The sequence below is a fragment of the Cavia porcellus genome, unplaced genomic scaffold (assembly GCF_034190915.1).
Source record: "Cavia porcellus strain 051 isolate PalLab524CR breed Dunkin Hartley unplaced genomic scaffold, mCavPor4.1 scaffold_5, whole genome shotgun sequence".
NCBI classification, from domain to species: Eukaryota; Metazoa; Chordata; class Mammalia; order Rodentia; family Caviidae; genus Cavia; species Cavia porcellus.
This window is the reverse complement of record NW_026947488.1, coordinates 70,516,672-70,522,671: the sequence shown is the minus strand read 5'-3', so window position 1 is coordinate 70,522,671 and position 6,000 is coordinate 70,516,672.

The window sequence follows — 6,000 nt, the reverse complement described above, 5'->3', positions numbered from 1 at the left end:
TTTAGAATATCTTGCAGTATTCTCTGTAGAGTTGAATTGGTGGTTGCATATTCCCCTAGTTCCTCTATATCCTGGAAGCACCTTGTTTTTCCATCAGTTTCCAAGGATAGTTGTGCAGGATATATCAATCTTGGCTGGAGATTATTATCTTTCAAAGCTTGAATTATTTCCCCCCACGCTCTTCATGATTTGATGGTTTGTGCCGAGAAGTCTGCTGTAATTCTGATGGGTGTTATCTTGTAAGTGATCTGTTTCTTGTCTCTGACGGCTTTTAGTATTCTGTTCTTTTATTGGATTTCTGGAATTTTGATTATGATATGCTTGGGTGTAGCTCTGTTTGGGTTGTAGGTGGCTGGGGTCCTATATGTGTCATACAACTGAGTATCTTTACCTTTTACTAAATTAGGAAAATTCTCCTGGAATATTTCTGTGAGTAGCTTTTGTAGTTCATTTGTTTGTGTCCCTACTTCTTCTTTTATGTTCTTAATTCTTAAGTTATAAATCCTCTTATCATCTTCTAGTCTTTGTATTATTGCTGTTTCTTTGTTATTTTTAAGAAATTTTTCATTTCATGCTCCCATATTACAAATCTGCCCTCCAGTTCAGATAGTCTGTCCTTAGTTTCTTTCAAGCTGTTATGCCAGTTTTCGATAGACTTTTTAGTTTCCTGATAGTCTCTTTGAACCTGCTTCACGTATTCTATACTTTCTCTATTTTCTCCATTAAACAATTCTCCCCTCTTTTTCTGTTCATCCATTCCACCATCTGTTTTTTCTTGGGTGGTGCTTAGCATTTCTCTAACTATTCTGCTTATGTCTAGCTTCACGTCATTAATAACTTCATTCCTGAACTTGTCTATGAGGCTCTCGAGATAGCGCTTTATGTTTATTGGTGCTGTGTCTGCTGTTGTCTCTTTCTCAGGATTGGGGGCCGAGGACCCTTTCTTGTTGCTGCCTCTTCCCATATTCTTTGTTCCTTATATATGCAGGCATATATAGGAGGCCCAGCTTCCTTCCCTGTCAGCCACAGTCTGATTGAATTGCGCCGGCTAGGTGTTCCCACCCACCGCAGTGCACCAGGAAGTTGCAGACCAGGCAGCGTATGCCGGGCCCGCCCCTCCAGGTCAATCTATCTTCAGGAGCTTTGACCTGGGCTGTGCTAGCCTACTGGGTCTCAGCCAGCAATGTCACGTGGGCTAGGCACTGCTCACCAATGCCACTTGAGAGGGGGATACGTGACTGAAGTCACTGCAGTGCCCTGTTCCTGCAAGTCTGCCCGGTCCCAGAGTGTCCTCTGTTGGAGTCTCCTAGACTGTGGAAGAGTCCCAGTTTTCCCTCACTGGAGGTGGATGCACGGCTCCCCGCCTGTCCCACTCTCAACTCCGTGCACCGATTCCCGTTCTCAGAGCTTCCGCGCGTCTCTCTCCCTGCCGAGCCGATGCAGATGCAGCAGCAGCGGCAGGAAACCCAAATCGCGGCTTCGAATGGCGCGGGCTCCAGCTTCCACACTGAGGCTTTATCTGTTCCTGTTATAGCACCAGGATTGCATTCCCAGTTGGTTTCTCTCAGCCCAGTTTGTTCTTGGGTCACCAGGGCATATCTCCTCTTGCTTATGATTCCTTACTCAGCACCATTCCTGAATTCTAAGCTGGGTGTTTCAGAGAGCCTCCGTAGCTGCTGCTATCTGTCCGCCATGTTCTCCCGGAAGTCCCTTTCACAATTATTTATATGCCTGATTCTAGTGCTCAATGATTTTGTTTCATTTTATTTTATTTTTAAGCCTGAAGGAGTATCAGGAGTCCCATTCATCAGGACAAGGAGGTCTTAACCTTAAAGTAGGTATAAATTCTAAAATGTCCCACAAAGTTTTGTGTTTATGAACATGCATAGAGTACTCACAGATTTTCCTAAAGTTTTAAAGGTTATTATAGTCCTTCAAAATTCAAAATCACTCTCAGGAGTTCTGACCAAATCATAGTCTATATAGTCACATAGTATTGTACCAAATGTGTATGTTTGTGTTTATTTCCTATAAAACAGTGTTTTTAAATTTTATTTGTTTGCCCTTATGCTCATTCCCAAAATAAATGAGTGTGAAGAACTACTTGAAATGAGTTGTCTTTACTTATATGTCTTCAGCTTTCTTGGATGAATACCACAAAAATATACCCTTATAAATTATTTACATATGTGTTGTATAAAAGTTCTTGAAAAATAGGATTTCTTTATATTCTGTAAATCAAAGCTTGAAGGATGTTTAAGAGTTAAGAAACCTTATTTCTATACAGGAATTCTTAAATACTTTAAAATATACAAACTATGTAACTTTATATTTATTTTTTCTTCATTTAGACTCTAAAAACAAAGTCAAAATTTCATTCATGTATTACTTGTCTCTTTTTTCATATTGGGCATTTCTACTTAAAACTTTTAAAGTTCTGATTTTTTTATTTTAAAGTGTAAAATACATTTTTGTGTCTTTAAATCATTTATAAAATATGTATGTAGGTATATATGTATCAAATGTGATGATTCATGACTGTAATTCCAGCTACTTAAAAGGTTAACTCAGGAAGATTGCAAGTATGAGCTTAACCTGAAGTTTAAGTCAGGCGCATGGCAAGTGTGAGCTTAATTTGTTCATACTATCTCAAAATTTAAAAAATGTTTAAATGGAATGGAAATATATTTCAATGATTCAGTCTACAGTAAAACAAGAAATGAATAAAGATGAAAGCATATATGTGTGTTCAATAAATATATGGCATATAACAAGCAACCTTGAATATAATGCTTTTAAAGTATTTAGACAATTGCAAATATATCATATATAATTGTTATTGATTGGAAGTTAATAAAGAGAATAGTTAGGGTGAATAATCTTCATTATGTTTTCTAACTAGAAAAGTCAGTGGTTTGGCCAGTTATTCAATTAAGAAATACATTATGAAAAAATTTAAATAAAATAAAAACAAACTATATAATTATTTCTTACACATAAAATGAAAAACTAATCTGTGCCTAATAAAGTACTTACTAATAGTCAAATTTTTCTAATATTTTAATGATAATACTAAACAGTTTTTCATTTTGTTTCACATGTGAAATTGTCCAACTGCCATGAGAACTAAACATAAGCAAAAATACAGCAAGAAATTATATCAGTTACCAAATAAAACATAAAGGTGTTGTGACCTTCTATGGCATTTATGATGTAATAAATATAATTTATTTTGATAGCTGCTCTATAATAAAAGAAATACACCTTCAGTATTGTCAGTCACTGCATTTGGCATTAGAGTATAAGAATGAAAATCCTTGGGCTCGGCTGTTAAATAATTCAATCTTGTAGGAAAGGCACATGTGAACAAGCACAATGCTTGGTGATAAGGACATCAATAAATGTCTTAAGCATATTACAGCAGAAGCAAGAGCAGAAATACAAGGTCACCAAGCACATAACTATACCTACTGGAAGGTCAGGTGAGGATGCAATGAAACAGGGATATATGAAGAAAATTACGAGTAACAGAAGTAAAGATATTTTACTTTTTACAATTTAAACAATACAAATAACATAGTTACCTAGCCAAACCTTTCAAATCCATATACATAGACATATTTTATTTCTTAGAGGCATAAATTTAAAAGATTTTAAGAAATGCACTTTTATAGCTACTATCTTGGGTAATGTCTCCAAACTAGCAATGTAGCTCGGGTACATTCTCAAGTGTCAGTAGTCCCTGTAATAGGCTCTTCGATAACTTGCTCTCTTGTTCCTGATAATGTGCCTTAAAAACAATGCCCTTTAGGGTTCAATGAACCATGAAATAGTCTCTGCAAAAGTACCTCTGGTGCCAGTACTGAGACAGACATTTATTTTGGCTGTCAGCTGGAAGAACTTGGAAGAAATGAAGCACATTTATTATGTACTGTTATATTCTGACTAGATAATCCTTTTTAGTTGGAGGCATTGTAAAAGCAAGCGCAGATTACTGGTGGAAAAATAGTAAAAAATAAAATTTGGTTGAGCTGTAACAGTTTTCCTTCCAATTTCACAGCTGAATAATTTTCTTTATAAACTTTATTAAAAGTTTTTCTGGCAATGGCATATTATTAAATAAACAATTTATAATATAGTAAAGTCAAATGAATAGATGGACAATTTATATTATCATAAAGTGATATTTTTAAGCTTTACATATTCAGTGGTTTGCCTAAGTTACTTAATATGGACTTGCATTATTATTAGGAGGCAATGCAGTTATAGCTAATTTTTTATGTTTTAGAAAATGATAGATAAACATCCTTAGTGTTTGTAACTGTGAAAAATAAATTCTAAAGAACGTTAATATTGTGACATATTACTACAAAAACCTTTATTATTTACTCATGTGCTTAAAAAGCAAACACAAGAGGATGATTATATTTTTCAGGAGTAAAATATAGAAATTTTTTTTAGAAAATAGAGCACCAAGCTGCCTTAGTGGCCATTATTTAGATAAAAAAAAACCTACACATTTATCTGTATTTTGTATTGTAAGTGTCACTTAGACATTTATCCAACATTTCTAAATGGAAGTCTACTGCTTTTAAATGAGTCACTTACACCCTACATTTTTGTCATCTCCTTTTGGGTTTGAGAGCCCTCTGAAATCTCACTCAGTTCTGCATTTATCGCAGTCATGAGTGGAATAGGAACCAAACTTGGAATGGTATCCAAGTGTTCTGATGCGTAGTGAGATGGATGTTCCCACCTAATGCTTCTGCCATTTTCATAACAACCATCTCAGACCATGTCTCAAGTTACAGTAGTGTAAACTCATGAGTCTATTTGGAGAAGTACAATGGCATTTGAGAACACTTTCAAATATTGTATATTAAATATTACGATCAATAGACAGACAGTCACAATAAGTAAAATAATATTTTTGTTTGATTTTTTTTTGCTACCATACTTTAGAAAATGACTTGATTTACGCTCAAAAGATATAAATTGGGATACCCTAGCTTGGAAATCATGCAACATGATGCACTGAACATCCACATTGAAGTCTTCAGACTGTGTCTCATAAAAATCATTTCTCAAAGAAGCTTATGTTAACAAGCATATACCTAGACCTAGGAAAATAAAAATAAAATAAGACAAACTCAAGAAGTTTCTTTAATGCCATTTCTGTCTGAATCCCTTCAAGTTCTCTTCATTCTAAGAGTGGCCACTCTGCTGGCTTAGAAAATAGATGTAAATTGTTCATCCACTGAACAATTCAATGGTTCAATGAATTGAACCATTCATTTTCACTAAGAAAATGACTTAGTCATTTCACAATGACTTCCCTAGTCAAAGCCACAGAATCCACTGAAATATACCAAGTGACTCATTTGCTGTTTCGTAAACACAGTAAGAAATTACTGGTATGGGTTAAGACTTTTGAATTAAACAATGGATAATTACAATTCATTTATATAAATTTTTCTTGATTCATACAAGTTCACAAGTAAAATACAAGCATTTCAGAAGGATATTCCATCCAGCTTAAGATAATACAACTATTTTTATCTAGCATTATGTTATTTTAAAATAAATGATGTTGTAATACTTTTATACTTAAAATTTAAAGTATATGCTATCAGAAAAAGATTTTTACAATTCATTTAGAGAAATATTTTAAAAAATTGCATACCATATGCTATATTGTAAAAATTTTTATTTTTTCATAAAAATCATCATAAATATAAAAATCTAAAACAAAATAAATTTAGTTTTACAATTATGAAAATCAGTCATCCAGATTAGGTAAAATGTATTGTGTTGAGGCCTGGGGAAGATTTGGTTTCTTTGCCTTTTCTAGTTTGTAGAGGGTCCTGCACTGGTTGACTTATGGCCTTTTCCTCTCTCTCCAATAACAGCAGCAGAGTACCCTCATATTATTCCTCCCTCTCTTCCTCCATCTTTCTCTTCCTGAGTCCAACTCCTTCTCTCTGTTTTCCCCACTCACCT